At 52.2% G+C, this 15,071-nt stretch overlaps 1 protein-coding gene across 3 annotated transcripts in view; it reads left to right on the top strand.

Moving 5' to 3' along the window:
- The window catches only part of LOC119953253 (ran GTPase-activating protein 1-like), a 1,177,855-nt gene that overhangs the window by 879 nt on the left and 1,161,905 nt on the right, over positions 1-15,071 (top strand). The window lies entirely within an intron of this gene.

The raw sequence follows: 15,071 nt of genomic DNA, 5'->3' as shown, positions 1-15,071 counted from the left end.
TGGGATACAGGGGTAGTGGGATACGGGGGGGTAGTGGGATAAGGGGGGTAGGTGGGATACAGGGGGGTAGTGGGAGTACCAGGGGGAGTGGGATACAGGGGGGGTAGTGGGATACAGGGGGGAGTGGGATACAGGGGGTAGTGGGATACAGGGGGGATTGGGATACGGGGGGTAGTGGGATACAGGGGGGAGTGGGATACAGGGGGAGTGGGATACGGGGGGGGGGGGGGTAGTGGGATACAGTGGGGATTGGATACGGGGGGTAGTGGGGATACAGGGGGAGTGGGATACAGTGGGGAGTGGGATACAGTGGGGTAGAGGGATACAGGGGGGGTAGTGGGATACAGGGGGGGGTAGTGGGATACAGGGGGGTAGTGGGATACGGGGGGGGTAGTGGGATACAGGGGGGAGAGTGGGATACAGGGGGGAGTGGGGTATCAGGGGGGGTGTGGATTACAGGGGGGTGTGGGATACATGGGGGGAGTGGGATACAGGGGGGGTAGTGGGATACAGGGGGGGTAGTGGGATACAGGGGGGAGTGGGATACAGTGGGGAGTGGGATACAGTGGGGTAGAGGGATACAGGGGGGGTAGTGGGATACAGGGGGGGTAGTGGGATACAGGGGGGGTAGTGGGATACAGGGGGGTAGTGGGATACAGGGGGGGTAGTGGGATACAGGGGGGAGTGGGATACAGGGGGGAGTGGGGATACAGGGGTGTGGGATACAGGGGGGTGGGATACAGGGGTGTGGGATACAGGGGGGTAGTGGGATACAGGGGGGGTAGTGGGATACAGGGGGGAGTGGGATACAGTGGGGAGTGGGATACAGTGGGGTAGAGGGATACAGGGGGGGTAGTGGGATTCAGGGGGGGTAGTGGGATACAGGGGGGTGTGGGATACAGGTGGGAGTGGAATACAGGGGGGGAGTGGGATACAGGGGGGAGTGGGATACAGGGGGGAGTGGGATACAGGCGGGAGTGGGATACAGGGGGTAGTGGGATACAGGGGGGAGTGGGAGACAGGGGGGAGTGGGATACAGGGGGGGAGTGGGATACAGGGGGGAGTGGGATACAGGGGGAGTGGGATACAGGGGGGATTGGGATACGGGGGGTAGTGGGATACAGGGGGGGAGTGGGATACAGGCGGGAGTGGGATACAGGGGGGGGAGTGGGATACAGGGGGGGAGTGGGATACAGGGGGTAGAGGGATACAGGGGGGAGTGGGATACAGGGGGGAGTGGGATACAAGGGGGTAGAGGGATAGAGGGGGGAGTGGGATACAGGGGGGAGTGGGATACAGGCGGGAGTGGGATACAGGGGGGGAGTGGGATACAGGGGGGAGTGGGATACAAGGGGGTTAGAGGGATACAGGGGGGAGTGGGATACAGGGGGGGTAGTGGGATACAGGGCGCCGATTCCAAAAGGTCTGCAGCTCCAGACCTTTTCTCTCGGGAATTGTATTGATGGGTGAAATGTGTGTAGGTGTATAATATATAAATATAATGTCCCTCTCGGCGTCTCCTGTGCCCTGGGTTGGCTTATTGCTGTGTGCTCATTACAGAAACAGCACAAATCCTCAAAACTGACATTTAGGAAGATCATCAGACTCCCACAGAACAGTGGTCATCTGTAATAACGTTGGAAACTCAGTGCTGCTCTCCCCAGGTAGACAGCAGCACAGAGGGCTCATTGCAACATTGTTTAACACAGTCTGTTATCTTAGCTGAGGGGTGCAGTCGCTTACACTGAGCGTTTATAATTGATGGGAGAAATTAGACGCTGTCACATTCTGTCGTAAACAAAACATTTCACTGGCCCAAGAGAGATGCAAACAGTCATGTCGGCCCGAACAAGCAGTGTAAGGGGTGAAGGGTGAATGTATTTGTTTCCCTGTGTGCTGCCTCCACCAATAAACCCAACTCCACTGAACTATCCTGCTTTCTGGACACACTCAACTCATTCACCAACAATTTCCAAATCTAGTCCTACATTGAAAAGGGAAGATGGTTCAATCTGCTTTTGTCCCAAACTCCAATATTCATCCCTTCACTCCTCGAGATAGTGACTGCAATGGAGGCCCAACAACCACTCACTCAGCATCACCTGGTAAAGATATTCATTGGCTTGAACACAAAATCCAGGCTGCACTGTCAGAGGGTCAGTACTGAGGGAGTGCCGCACTGTCAGAGGGTCAGTACTGAGGGAGTGCCGCACTGTCAGAGGGTCAGTACTGAGGGAGTGCTGCACTGTCAGAGGGTCAGTACTGAGGGAGTGCTGCACTGTCAGAGGGTCAGTACTGAGGGAGTGCTGCACTGTCAGAGGGTCAGTACTGAGGGAGTGCCGCACTGTCAGAGGGTCAGTAATTAGGGAGTGCTGCACTGTCAAAGGGTCAGTACTGAGGGAGTGCCGCACTGTCAGAGGGTCAGTACTGAGGGAGTGCCGCACTGTCAGAGGGTCAGTACTGAGGGAGTGCCGCACTGTCAGAGGGTCAGTACTGAGGGAGTGCTGCACTGTCAGAGGGTCAGTACTGAGGGAGTGCCGCACTGTCAGAGAGTCAGTACTGAGGGAGTGCTGCACTGTCAGAGGGTCAGTACTGAGGGAGTGCTGCACTTTCAGTGTCAGTACTGAGGGAGTGCCGACACTGTCAGAGGGTCAGTACTGAGGGAGTGCTGCACTGTCAGAGGGTCAGTACTGAGGGAGTGCTGCACTGTCAGAGGGTCAGTACTGAGGGAGTGCCGCACTGTCAGAGGGTCAGTACTGAGGGAGTGCCGCACTGTCAGAGGGTCAGTACTGAGGGAGTGCCGCACTGTCAGAGGGTCAGTACTGAGGGAGTGCCGCACTGTCAGAGGGTCAGTACTGAGGGAGTGCTGCACTGTCAGAGGGTCAGTACTGAGGGAGTGCTGCACTGTCAGAGGGTCAGTACTGAGGGAGTGCTGCACTGTCAGAGGGTCAGTACTGAGGGAGTGCCGCACTGTCAGAGGGTCAGTAATTAGGGAGTGCTGCACTGTCAGAGGGTCAGTACTGAGGGAGTGCCGCACTGTCAGAGGGTCAGTACTGAGGGAGTGCCGCACTGTCAGAGGATCAGTACTGAGGGAGTGCCGTACTGTCAGAGGGTCAGTACTGAGGGAGTGCTGCACTGTCAGAGGGTCAGTACTGAGGGAGTGCCGCACTGTCAGAGGGTCAGTACTGAGGGAGTGCTGCACTGTCAGAGGGTCAGTACTGAGGGAGTGCTGCACTGTCAGTGTCAGTACTGAGGGAGTGCTGCACTGTCAGAGGGTCAGTACTGAGGGAGTGCCGCACTGTCAGAGGGTCAGTACTGAGGGAGTGCCGCACTGTCAGAGGGTCAGCACTGAGGGAGTGCTGCACTGTCAGAGGGTCAGTACTGAGGGAGTGCTGCACTGTCAGAGGGTCAGTACTGAGGGAGTGCCGCACTGTCAGAGGGTCAGTACTGAGGGAGTGCCGCACTGTCAGAGGGTCAGTACTGAGGGAGTGCTGCATTGTCAGAGGGCCAGTACTGAGGGAATGCTGCACTGTCAGAGGGTCAGTACTGAGGGAGTGCTGCACTGTCAGAGGGTCAGTACTGAGGGAATGCTGCACTGTCAGAGGGTCAGTACTGAGGGAGTGCCGCACTGTCAGAGGGTCAGTACTGAGGGAGTGCTGCACTGTCAGAGGGTCAGGACTGAGGGAGCGCTGCACTGTCAGAGGGTCAGTACTGAGGGAGTGCCGCACTGTCAGAGTCAGTACTGAGGGAGCGCTGCACTGTCAGAGGGTCGGTACTGAGGGAATGCTGCACTGTCAGAGGGTCAGTACTGAGGGAGCGCTGCACTGTCAGAGGGTCAGTACTGAGGGAATGCTGCACTGTCAGAGGGTCAGTACTGAGGGAGTGCTGCACTGTCAGAGGGTCAGTACTGAGGGAGTGCTGCACTGTCAGAGGGTCAGTACTGAGGGAGTGCCGCACTGTCAGAGGGTCAGTACTGAGGGAGTGCCGCACTGTCAGAGGGTCAGTACTGAGGGAGTGCCGCACTGTCAGAGGGTCAGTACTGAGGGAGTGCCGCACTGTCAGAGGGTCAGCACTGAGGGAGTGCCGCACTGTCAGAGGGTCAGTACTGAGGGAATGCTGCACTGTCAGAGGGTCAGTACTGAGGGAATGCTGCACTGTCAGAGGGTCAGTACTGAGGGAGTGCTGCACTGTCAGAAGGTCAGTACTGAGGGAGTGCCGCACTGTCAGAGGGTCAGTACTGAGGGAGTTCCGCACTGTCAGAGGGTCAGTACTGAGGGAGTGCAGCATTGTCAGAGAGTCTGTACTGAGGGAGCGCCGCAGTGTCAGAGGGTCAGTACTGAGGGAGTGCTGCACTGTCAGAGGGTCAGTACTGAGGGAGTGCCGCACTGTCAGGGGGTCAGCACTGAGGGAGTGCCGCACTATCAGAGGGTCAATACTGAGGGTGTGCTGCACTGTCAGAGGGTCAGTACTGAGGGAGTGCCGCACTGTGAGAAGGTCAGTACTGAGGGAGTGCTGCACTGTCAGAGGGTCAGTACTGAGGGAGTGCTGCACTGTCAGAGGGTCAGTACTGAGGGAGTGCAGCATTGTCAGAGAGTCTGTACTGAGGGAGCGCCGCAGTGTCAGTGGGTCAGTACTGAGGGAGTGCTGCACTGTCAGAGGGTCAGTACTGAGGGAGTGCCGCACTATCAGAGGGTCAGTACTGAGGGTGTGCTGCACTGTCAGAGGGTCAGTACTGAGGGAGTGCTGCACTGTGAGAAGGTCAGTACTGAGGGAGTGCTGCACTGTCAGAGGGTCAGTACTGAGGGAGTGCTGCACTGTCAGAGGGTCAGTACTGAGGGAGTACCGCACTGTCAGAGGGTCAGTACTGAGGGAGTGCCGCACTGTCAGAGGGTCAGTACTGAGGGAGTGCCGCACTGTCAGAGGGTCAGTACTGAGGGAGTGCCGCACTGTCAGAGGGTCAGTACTGAGGGAGTGCCGCACTGTCAGAGGGTCAGTACTGAGGGAGTGCTGCACTGTCAGAGGGTCAGTACTGAGGGAGTGCCGCACTGTCAGAGGGTCAGTACTGAGCGAGTTCCGCACTGTCAGAGGGTCAGTACTGAGGGAGTGCAGCATTGTCAGAGGGTCAGTACTGAGGGAGTGCTGCACTGTCAGAGGGTCAGTACTGAGGGAGTGTTGCACTGTCAGTGGGTCAGTACTGAGGGAGTGCTGCACTGTCAGAGGGTCAGTACTGAGGGAGTGTCGCACTGTCAGAGGGTCAGTACTGAGGGAGTGCTGAGGGATTCCCCAAGTGATTGCTCTGGTCTCACCCCCATCCCAAGACGTAACCCACGGGCCACCGCGCATTCCGAGGGAGGAGGAGGTGATGGGGACTGTGCCAGTGACTTCCACAGGGGAGGTTCCAGAACACACCACCACCTAGGACTCCCTCCTTTTGTCCCCGGCGTATGGGGTGGGCAGAAGGCAGAACAGGGATGCACGGTGCCATCTGAGACACCCAAGCAGGATAGCATTAGGTATTGGGCACAACCCGTTAAAGAGATGTTCACCCATTATGTTCAAATTAACCACCTGTGCACAATGTTCCAAACTGCCTCGACGCTCTTTCAGAAGGTGTGATGGATGGGCTGGGCTGGCTGCAGAGGGAGCGCTGGGATTGGGTGGATTGGGGGAGAGTGAAGGGAGGATGTTGGATGTTGGCACAGGATGAGGACCCAAGGTCGGACATCGCACATCGCCCTTGTACCCTGCCCCTCCGTCTCAACCTCAACCCTGTCCCCACATCCGCCACCCCAAGGATTTGGTGGGACCATGTGATGGAATGGCCAGCTTGCATGCTCACTCGCACCCAGGTGGACAGTGAATGTGTCACCACGGGCAGGAGTCACACGTTGTCAAATGACGTGTAGCACCAGAGCTCTTCACAATGTGGTTTGCCATCATTTTCCATCCCTTGGTCCAGATCCACTGTTAGTGCCAACTCAAGGCCGCACCCCGTCGTGAGGCAGGTAAGAATCATGGAAGGAGCTGCGGTGGGGGGGTGGCGGAATGCGGAGAGGCAAAGTGGTGGCACGGACACAACCGGTGTCATTCCGTACAACCAGGGCCCACGGTGGGTGGACAGTGGGGTGCGCAGCAAGATGGCTGCCTTGCAGGCTGCAGCAATGGCAGTCTGTGCCTGGACATCCCAGACTGAGGGATCACCCCGACCCCTGGTCGCCTCCCCCCATCCCTCGCTACTTCTCTCCCCCGTCCGGCCCTGGCAGACGCCCCCTCCCCTCTCAGCCAGTCGTGCCAGCGGCAGGGCCGGCAGCCCATGGTCACACCTCTGGAAACGTGTCCATCCCCTTCTCGCTCTGTCAGCAGCCACGGCGCCTGTTTCTTGATCTCGCCGTCGGTAATTCTTCGTGGCGGAGACGGGCATCGCGGGAGCCCCGGAGAATACGGGGTCAGGCCCGTTAATGGTATGCCAATGGCATTTACTGTATGTGCAGAGTGGAACGCATTGATGCCGCTGTTGAGGCACCGGAGCACGGCGTTCCGTCGGGCGCCCACGCCGGCCACGATTTTCGGCTCACGCATAATTATCTGCCCAATCACATTTCGCGATTCCGGCCACATTGGACGGAGGATCCCGCCAAGCACCTCTGATAATATTGCGCTCCTTCAGTACTGCACTGGGAGCAGCAGGCTGCATTCTGTCCTCTTGTTTCTGGAGATGGGGACCTGAACTCACACTTCCTGATTCAGGGGTGAGAGAGCAAGGATCAGAGACCCAGCCGGCAGCAACAAGCAACAGCAGCTGACGGTGAGACACTACTAGCTGTACACTATCAAACAGGACTGAATGGTTCCCTGTAACTTGGCGCTTATTGAAGGTTGTGAGGAGCCGACACTGAGACACACACAAAGCATTAACCATCGCCTTTGACTCAGTACAGTGGCACTCAACACTTTAGTTAATGCTGCACTCGGCTGAATTACTGTGTCCAGTTCAGTTCCATTCAATAATACACTCACACAAAACCTGGAGCCAGAACTGAACCCACTATACTGAGCATTAACTTACAGAAATCAATGGCAGAGGTATAAACCATCACTTAAGGCACTTCCATTCAAGGTCCAGGGAGAACACATTGCCACAGTCTGCCCACTCTGTGCTCTGGGACCCGGACAGAATTTCATCTGATGCTTTCATCCCAGTTACAGCTTTGTATTAAATGATCCATTGCATTGATTCCTGGTGCTTTTAGACCTGGCAATCTGCAACCAATACACTTTCAACCCTTTTTAATGTGAAGGTAGCGATTAGGCTCACAGGGATACAGACACAGGCCAGGGATGAACATTCAGGAACTGGATGTCCTCTTGTAGTTCCCCCACACAGGGCTGGATTTTCATGCACAAGGTAGATAGCAGAATTTGGGAAATTTCCCAGCTCCGCACACCAGCCTGCCCCTGGAGAATGTGCCAACCAAGACAGCATTTTTGTTCCAGGGGTGCGGGGGGTGGGGGGAGGGGGAGGGGGGGGCATGTTGGGTGCAGACAGAATTTGGGCCCATCGCCCTGGAAATAGTTTGGGGACAGTCAGGTGCGCAGGTGAGCTATCTAACAAACCCACCTGGGATATTGTTCCAGTTATAATAAAAACAATATGGCCCTATAGCACTCACTCCTCATTCGCCATCACCCCGCAAACTCCCCATGCCCCATTCATGTCATCTTATGCCCTTTCTAATCCCCAAGGTCCCCCATTCCCTCCATGACAAGCTATACATTTCTATGCCCATTCACTCACTATACACTCTGCCTAGAAGTAATGAACTCTATTGTGACAATGGATGACTACCTGTGTGGAGTTTGCATTTTCTTTCCGTGTCTGCGTGGGTTTCCTCCGGATGCTCTGGTTTCCTCCCACAGTCCAAATATGTGCAGGTTAGGTGGATTGGCCGTGATAAATTGCTCTTAGTGTCCAAAACGTTCGATTGGGTTACTGGGTTACGGGGATAGGGTGGAGGCATGGGCTTATGTAGGGTACTCTTTCAAGGACCGGTGCAGACTCGATGGGCCAAATGGCCTCCTACTGTACTGTAGAATTCTATGATTTTATGATGCGCCAAAAGAGCTTGTGAAAAGTCATTCATCATAACTTTCTATGTTCTTAAAAAAAAACTCAGCTCCCGCTAGGTCAATAAAAGTTATATTCATCTCGACCCCAGAAACTGCAAGTACTTCAAATCTCTTTATCTTATGTAAATAAACATTGTGCAATTGACAGCATAGATCAGAGAGCCAGGCTGTCAATGAAGCAATGTTTTTTCTGGGGCTCAGCCATTTTAACATTAATGGATATCTGGGCTTACAGCAAAGAATGTATTATCAGGCTTGGCTGATATCCCAGACATCCATTAGAGTGTGGAGGCAGCTGGGCCCCAGGGGCTCACAACCTGAACAAGCCCACACCCTAAACTGCGCTGGTGAAAATTGGGGGTGCCGGGAGTGGGGGTTAGTAATTCCAAAATCAGGTCATTTTTACACCTCCACGGGATCTCCCCGGCCCCTTCGCATAAGGAGTTTTTTTTTTTAAGAGGCAGTTAGAAAAACAAATGCAGGAGAATGAAATAGAGGAGATTCTGACAAATGGAGATGGAGTAAGGAATTGGAGGTGCTTCATGTGAAACATAAACAGCAACAAATACCAGTTGGAACCTACAAGCAGGATTTGGTTCAGCCCTGAACGGACCTCGAAATGTTAGCTCCATTTCTCTTTCCACAGCTGTTGCCAAGTCTTTTCCAGCGTTTTTGGTTATTATTTCAGGTTTCTCACCCAGTCAGCGTCACAAGAAGGCAGATGATCTGGTCAAGGATCACATTGCTGGTTGTGGGATCTTGCTGTGTGCGAATTGGCTGCTACGTTTCCTACATGACAGCAGTTACCGCACTTGCAAAGTAGCTCTTTGATTGTGATGGACTGCGGGACACGCTGAATGGTGTAAAGTGACAGAGATATTGCCGGTTTCCTTAAGTTAGCCTTTCCCCGTTACCAATTTCAGTAACGTAGAATACGAGAGGGAATCCGGTGACAGATGTTTTGGGGTCACAGTTCTGGGATAGTGGAACCCGTTCTCGAAAGGACATCGAGACAAGAGATTGTATAGAGTGTGGAGCCACCAGGAATGGGACAGGATTAGAAGCTCAGGAACTGCTCCCGTTGGAAGAGAGAATGCTAAGAGGAGATTTACAAATTACAAGGAGAGACCAAGACTGCATAACGTTTCCACTCGATCATCGATTGAAAATTCTCAGAGAGAATGAGCGAGAGGAGGGGAAAACATCTTTCCGAGTGAGTCTGGTCCCTATCACAGGGAGTGGATATGCAGAATCAGGTGTTCCATCTCTCCTTGGAGGAGAGTGGCTGAATATATAGCAGAGCTTGTGCAGAGACACCGGAGCAGTAGGATCCTTTTCATAATTGTTTGAGGGCATGGCCTCTTTCGGCACAATAGCATTTACGATTCTATGTATACCACAGCTTAGAGTTATACTGTGTAAATATTATTATAGAGTTATACTTGTAAGTGTTACTGTACAAATAAGGTACATTCAGAGGATGTCAGACACATCCAGAGTGGGCTGCACGGTAGCACAGTTGTTAGCACTGTTGCTTCACAGCACCAGGGTCCCAGGTTCGATTCCTGGCTTGGGTTATTGTCTGTGCGGAGTTTGCATGTTCACCCATGTCTGCGTAGGTTTCCTCCGGGTGCTCCGGTTTCCACCCACAGTTAGGTGGATTGGCCATGATAAAATGCCCTTAGTGTCCAAAACGGTAGGTGGGGTTACTGGGTTACGGGGATGGGGTGCAAGTGTGGACTTAAGTAGGGTGCTTTTTCCAAGGACCGGTGCAGACTCGATGGGCAACCAGTAATCAGTTTCCTCCATTAACAAAGACATTCAGGCCAGTGCATGTACACATTAAACCCCGGGCCAGTGGGTGTACACATTAAACTCCGGGCCAGTGTGTATACATATTAAACCCCGGGCCAGTGTGTGTACACATTAAACCTCAGATCAGTGTGTGTATACATTAAACCTCAGACCAGTGCATGTACGCATTAAACCCTAGGCCAGTGTGTGTACACATTAAACCTCAGATCAGTGCATGTACACATTAAACCCCAGGCCAGTGTGTGTACACATTAATCCCCAGGCCAGAGGGTGTACACATTAAACCTCAGATCAGTGCGTGTACATATTAAACCCCAGGCCAGTGTGTGTACACATTAAACCCCAGGCCAGTGCGTATATATATTAAACCCCGGGCCAGTGTGTGTACACATTAAACCTCAGATCAGTGTGTGTATACATTAAACCCCGGGCCAGTGTGTGTACACATTAAACCTCAGACCAGTGCATGTACACATTAAACCCCGGGCCAGTGTGTGTGCACATTAAACCCTGGGCCAGTGTGTGTACACATTAAACCCCGGGTCAGTGTGTGTACACATTAAACCCTGGGCCAGTGTGTGTACACATTAAACCCCGGACCAGTGTGTGTACACATTAAACCCTGGGCCAGTGTGTGTACACATTAAACCCCGGACCAGTGTGTGTACACATTAAACCTCAGACCAGTGTGTGTACACATTAAACGCCGGGCCAGTGTGTGTACATGTTAAACCCCGGGCAAGTGTGTTTACACGTTAAATGCCAGGCCTGTGCATGTACATGTTAAACCCCAGGCCAGTGTGTGTACACATTAAACCCCGGGCCAGTGCGTGTACACATTAAACCCCGGACCAGTGCGTGTACACATTAAACCCCGGACCAGTGTGTGTACACATTAAACCTCAGACCAGTGTGTGTACACATTAAACGCCGGGCCAGTGTGTGTACATGTTAAACCCCGGGCAAGTGTGTTTACACGTTAAATGCCAGGCCTGTGCATGTACATGTTAAACCCCAGGCCAGTGTGTGTACACATTAAACCCCGGGCCAGTGCGTATATATATTAAACCCCGGGCCAGTGTGTGTACACATTAAACCTCAGACCAGTGCATGTACACATTAAACCCCAGGCCAGTGTGTGTACACATTAAACCCTGGGCCAGTGTGTGTACACATTAAACCCCGGGTCAGTGTGTGTACACATTAAACCCTGGGCCAGTGTGTGTACACATTAAACCCCGGACCAGTGTGTGTACACATTAAACCTCAGACCGGTGTGTGTACACATTAAACGCCGGGCCAGTGTGTGTACATGTTAAACCCCGGGCAAGTGTGTTTACACGTTAAATGCCAGGCCTGTGCATGTACATGTTAAACCCCGGGCCAGCGTGTTTACACGTTAAACCCCGGGCCAGTGCGTGTACACATTAAACCCCGGACCAGTGCGTGTACACATTAAACCCCGGGCCAGTGCGTGTACACATTAAACCCCGGGCCAGTGTGTGTACACATTAAACCCCAGGCCAGTGTGTGTACACATTAAACCCCGGACCAGTGCGTGTACACATTAAACCCCGGGCCAGTGTGTGTACACATTAAACCCCAGGCCAGTGTGTGTACACATTAAACCCCGGACCAGTGCGTGTACACATTAAACCCCGGGCCAGTGTGTGTACACATTAAACCCCGGGCCAGTGTGTGTACACATTAAACCCCAGGCCAGTGCGTGTACATGTTAAACCCCGGGCCAGTGTGTGTACACATGTGTACAGATTCAACCCCAGGATTGCATATATCCACATGAAACCCCAGGCCTGTGTGTATACACGTTCAACCCCAGGCTTGAATGTACATCACAATAAATACCTGCATGGACTAAATCAAATTCTTGCACTAATTTCACACACTAACGGGAGACGACAGCTGAGTTTTCTCATTTTTAAAAATAATTTTACTTTAGGTCCTTGTGCAATTGAAGGTTTAGGTCTCATTAAAAGTAGTGTCACTGAGGGGCGGCACGGTGGCACAGTGGTTAGCACTGCTGCCTCACGGCAGTGAGGACCCGGGTTCGATCCCGGTTCTGGGTCACTGTCCGTGTGGAGTTTGCGCATTCTCCCCGTGTCTGCGTGGGTTTCGCCCCCACATAGTCTTTTGGATTCATTTGGTTTTGGAACCGGTACCCTCCCTGAGCACCAACTCTTTTCCAGGTGAAATGGCTCCTTGTGGGGAGGGGTATCAGGCCATTCTCGTAGGGGCATCTTCTGGTCCCATCAATGGTGAACCTGCACCCCGGGTTTCCCGGCGGCGAGAGGTGCGTTCAATGGGAAATCCCATGGACCGCGACAGGATTCTTTGCTCCCGCCGGCAGTGAGCAGTGCGCCACCTCCACTACGGAGAAACATGCAGCTGGGAGGCCGGACACCCCCGCCCCTAGTGTTTGACCTGATGAGCTGAAGATGAAAAGATTCAGCAGCATGTCTCTCTTTGCATCAATTCTTCAATTGCATCAATAACTTTCAAAAAAGAATTCGATAATTACTTGATGAGGAAAATATTTCAGGTGTGGAACGAGGAGGGGAATGGCCTCTGTGCTGTATCGTTCCTTGAAGGAAATGGGAAAAGGGTATTTTGGAGACCTTGCCATGGGATTAGGATCGGCACCAACACAGACTGATTTTCCTGAACTCACTGTGGCTGTGTTATAATTGGAATCTGCGATGGTGGGGAGGGGGGTGGTTCTAGAGCTCTGTCTAGATGCAGGGATGAAGATGGGCCGAATGTCCATCCTCAGCTGTAACGGAGATCTGTCCAATGTTACGTCAGCTCCTACCCCACAGGTTAATAGAAATAATTGTCTTGTCTTTGATCAGAAGCTCATTCTATGTAACATCCGACTGCCAATGTCACTGGGCACGGCGGGGTTTGTGTTTAAGGATGAAGAACATTGTAAACTCACACTTACCTGGGACAAAGCTTCCCTGTACTACCTCTTTGTAAGCCCACCATCCATCATTGACCTTGTGAGAATTCTGCTGAGCTGGAAAAGGAAACAAAACCCAATCCAGATTAGTCCAAAAGCAAAAATACTGCGGAAAGCTCAGAATCTGAAATTATTAACAGAAAATGCTGTAAATATTCAACAGGTCAGGCAGTGGAGAGAGAGAGAGAGAGAGAGAGACAGAGATTTCTGATCAAGGAACTTCCACCCAAAACATTAACTCAGGTTTTAAAAAAAAAAATTTATTAAAATTTTCACAAAATATCAATAACAAAATACAAAAAGAAAAGAAACAAACTCCCCCCCCCATAATATACAAAAAAGAAATAAATTAGCACCCACAATCAACATTGAACAAATATACACGCCCCTTCCAAACAAGACGAAGAGACGCACCCCCGGGTTGCTGCTGCTACTGGCCCTTTTCTACCCCTCTGCCAGGAAGTCTAGGAACGGTTACCACCGCCTGAAGAACCTTTGCACCGATCCCCTTAAGGCAAATTTCACTCTTTCCAATTTGATGAACCCCGCCATATCGTTGACCCAGGTCTCCACGCTTGGGGGCCTCGCATCCTTCCACTGAATCCTCCGCCGGGCTACCAGGGACGCAAAGGCCAGAACACCGGCCTCTTTCGCCTCCTGCACTCCCGGCTCCTCTGTAACCCCAAATATTTAACTCAGGTTTTATCCACAGACACTACCTGACCTGCTGGGTATCTGGGATTAGTGTTTGTTTGTTTAGCCTGGATACCATGGACAGCAGGTGGCAAAGCTGAGAACAATGTGATGTACAACATGTTGTGGTGTACACGTTACAGTACACAGCACTTCAGGTTAGTGTGTCCTGTATGTCTAGAGTACACAGCAGTTTACCGTCTGTAGCAGGTTCAGTATGAAGTTGTGTGGTGTAGGATACGCTGTACTGCAAAACAGATCAGGGTTAAGATTTTCGGTGTTCAGCAATTTCTAACATTTTGCAATGCCCTGCACATTTCGACATTCAACAGGACACAGTGCAGCACATTAAAGAGTATGCAGCTTACAGCACAGTCATGTATCACATTGTGCAGTATTTTATTGTCAAACATATTAGTGCAGTACATATTGCAGTGTACAGCATAGGGACAGACAGCGTACAGTAGATTTAAAAGGGAATTATCGATTTAGATCAGCAACACAGCAGATAAATACTTGAAGGGGCAAAATATCCCAGAGCTGTGGGAAAAAGACAAAGGGAATTAGAATAAATTGAACTGCTCGGCCAAAGAGCTACATGGTCGGAATGGCCTCTTTCTGTGCTGCATTCTATGAATTCTTTTTATTATTCATCAATCTGTGTAATGGACCTTTTCGATCTGAAAATTAATGACCCAACTGATAACTCAAGCCCCTGGTATTTAAACTGGTCAGTGTGAGTAATAATCCTTGTATTTCTGCTGCTGTTGGGAATGAATCTCTCGGTCAGTGAAATCCTGGCAAACTGAGATTTGGCAGACAGTTATTTTTAGCTCTGTATCAATGCTTCCGGAATATTCCATGGCACAGTGTGTCACGGGGATCTCTCTTGTGTCCGGTTTGACAGATCTATGGACATGTCATGCTGTTCAATAAACTTTTCAATGAGCGCGAGAAAGATGTGGGGTAAATTTGAACCTGAATCCATCCGGCCAGGGTGGGGGGGAGGGGGAGAGGGTGCGGTCGTGTCCAGGGAAAGGGATGGCATCTTTTGGGGAAACAGGCCCCTCCCCCGTCCCGGTTTCCCCAAAAGATGCTCTCCCTTTCCCTGGTCACGTCCATCTCCCCCCCTCCCCAACCTTCCGCCCCCCCCCTCCCCTCCCCACCCTCCACCCCCGCTGACCGTGGAGGTGGTCTCGTTGTTGTTCCTTACACACCTCAAAACGCCAACTCCCCGAGGAGTCTGCCTGCTCATTGGCAAGTTTGATCACTCAACACATTCCCAATCCTTCAAGCTCAGGGAGCAAGTTTAGTCTGTAATCAGGGCAAGGTTTGTACTGAATTCACAACGACAGACTGTCCCCTTGTGAAGGGTAATGAAGGGCTTTTGAAGGGTGGCCACTGTTATAACGTACACAACACAGCTGCCAATTGTCACACAGCAAGATCCCACAAA

Source organism: Scyliorhinus canicula, chromosome 18 (assembly GCF_902713615.1).
Source record: "Scyliorhinus canicula chromosome 18, sScyCan1.1, whole genome shotgun sequence".
In the NCBI taxonomy this organism is placed as follows: Eukaryota; Metazoa; Chordata; class Chondrichthyes; order Carcharhiniformes; family Scyliorhinidae; genus Scyliorhinus; species Scyliorhinus canicula.
Note: the sequence above shows the minus strand (reverse complement) of the source record. Positions and strands in the feature narration are given on the sequence as shown.